Source organism: Arachis stenosperma, chromosome 10, assembly GCF_014773155.1.
Source record: "Arachis stenosperma cultivar V10309 chromosome 10, arast.V10309.gnm1.PFL2, whole genome shotgun sequence".
Taxonomy (NCBI): domain Eukaryota; kingdom Viridiplantae; phylum Streptophyta; class Magnoliopsida; order Fabales; family Fabaceae; genus Arachis; species Arachis stenosperma.
In genome coordinates, this window is record NC_080386.1 from 44,146,808 (window position 1) to 44,149,085 (window position 2,278).

The following is a 2,278-nucleotide window of genomic DNA, read 5'->3' on the forward strand; positions in this document are numbered from 1 at the left end:
ATTTTCAAGTTGCATGTGCAACCGCAAGGAGACATGGGGAAGATCGTGGATGAATCTGCAGTGTTGGTCTTTGCTTTCCATTTCTCTTTGGAGGAGAAAGCAAAGGAAGGGTTTTATACTCAGCCGAGTGAAATTTGATCCAACAGGGACTTGTTGCGTAAGGAATTCTTGGAAAAGTTCTACCCTCCTCATAAAACAGACAAGTTACGAAGAGAGATCTCTTGTATTGTGCAACAAGATGGGGAGACCTTGTATGAATACTAGGAAAGATTCAAGAAGTTATTAGAAGCTTGCCCTCACCACCGGATTGGTGAGCCGTTTCTTATCAGTTATTTCTATACAGGGATGCATCCCCAAGATAAGCTTTTCCTAGACGCTGCAAGTGGAGGATCATTGATCACAAGTAATACTGTTGTGGAAGCCTGGAAAGTTATGTCAAACTTCGCAAACTCGGCTGAACACTCAAGAGTGAGGGATCCACAACCTCTAGCTTTAAGCGAAATTCCTCCCAATGGTGCCAATGCGACTGAGACCCCTGAGAAGATTGCAGTTTTGTTGAGACAAATCACACAGGGGAAACAAATGACTCAGGCCTTGATGATCACTTCCATGCAAGAGCAAAGCGAGTTTCATAAGAAACAAGATGCATACATGGCTACAATAGCCGAAGCCCTTACCCGTTTGACTCTCCCTCCTCAAACCGCACAAAGCACCCAACAAGCTTTAACCTCAAGTAGTTTACCCTCTCAACCTCAACCCAACCCTAAGGGGAGCATAAATGCCATTACTCTCCGAAGTGGTACTAAGTTGGACAAGAATGTTGCTATACCCACAAAGGCTAGTGAGAAGACCAACAATGATATGGTAGGAGAAGAGGTGGAGATGACAAAGGGTGAAGATGAAAATATTGACAAAAGTGAGGAGGAGCCACCAAAAGTCAAGGAGCCAAAGAGAAAGACCTTGCTTGAAGAGCCTTCACCCATTCCATTCCCAACTTTGGCCAAGAAGGCAAAGAAGCAAGAAGATCTTGACCCCACTTTGGTGGAAATTTTTAAGAAATTTGAAGTTACCGTCCCTCTCTTTCAAGCCATTCAACAAGTGTCGAAGTATGCCAAGTTCCTTAAATATGTGTGCACTCACAAAGACAAGCTTGGCAATCTTAACGAAAAGTCGGTAGATGATTCTATCTCTTCTTTGCTTCCGGAAAAATGTAATAATCTCGGCCCATGTTTGGTGACTTGTTTGATTGGTGGGATTAAGTTCATGGATAGTATGTGTGATTTGGGAGCGTGTGTGAGCATCATGCCATTTCCCATATACCAAAGATTGAACTTACCACCCCTCAAGAGATCTAGGGCAAGGTTTGTCTTGGCTGACAAGAGTATTGTGTTTGTGGTTGGAATTGCAGAGGACATCATAATCAACATTCAAAGGTTGCTTTTTCCAGTTGACTTCCACATCTTGGAGACCCACCTATTGATTCGACTAACCCATCATCAATACTCCTTGGAAGGCCATTCTTGAGGACGGCCCGTTTCAAGCTAGACGCACACTCGGGAGTCTATTCTTTTGAGTCGGATGGTAAGTTAGTCAAGTTCACCCTGGAGGAGTCCAACAAACCCATTCTTAAGGCCTATTCCATTTTTTGGTGTGACATAGTTGAAGACAAAGTGGTTGAGGATATCAAGGAACAAGGAAAAGAGGAGGTTGCCAAGAGGTCAAATTCAAAGGATCATGCTCAAACCAAGAATGCCAAGGAGTTGGAGATTTTCCTCCTTGGCGAAGTTCCTAAGTGACCAATGAAGCCATGCAAGTCCAACTTAGGACTCTAAACCAAAGTGTTTGGTGGGAGACACCCCACCATGGTGACATTTTTCTAACTCTATCTCTTGTTTATAGCTTTTTGAATTACTTGTTTTCTTGTGATATAGTGAGTAGCGTAGGTTGGGTTTAATAACTTTGAGTTAAAGAGGTTAGAATTCCTTGTGGACTATGATTGTATGCTTGTTTGAATGATTTGGGGTTGGTATGTTAATTTGCCAATGTTGGGAACCTTAGTTTTATGGAGAAAAAAATTTCTAAAACAGGGCATTTGTGCGTTCGCACCACCCTGTGCGTGCACACAAAGCTGTGTTTTTCGCCATCTGTGCGGGTGCACAAGCCTGTGCGTCCGCACTCACTTTGACAAGCCCTCTGGTGGTAGTGCCAGCACAGCCTGTGCGTGCACACTGCCCCTTTTCTCTGCTCTGTGCATGCGCACAGCTGTGTGCGCACGCAC

General features: G+C 44.0%; 1 non-coding gene across 1 annotated transcript; it reads right to left on the bottom strand.

The window, feature by feature from the left end:
* Positions 1 to 202: 202 nt before the first annotated feature.
* On the bottom strand, positions 203 to 309 carry LOC130958277 (small nucleolar RNA R71). The gene has a single exon (XR_009077408.1). It is a non-coding gene; the product is annotated as a small nucleolar RNA R71 (small nucleolar RNA).
* Positions 310 to 2,278: the final 1,969 nt, after the last annotated feature.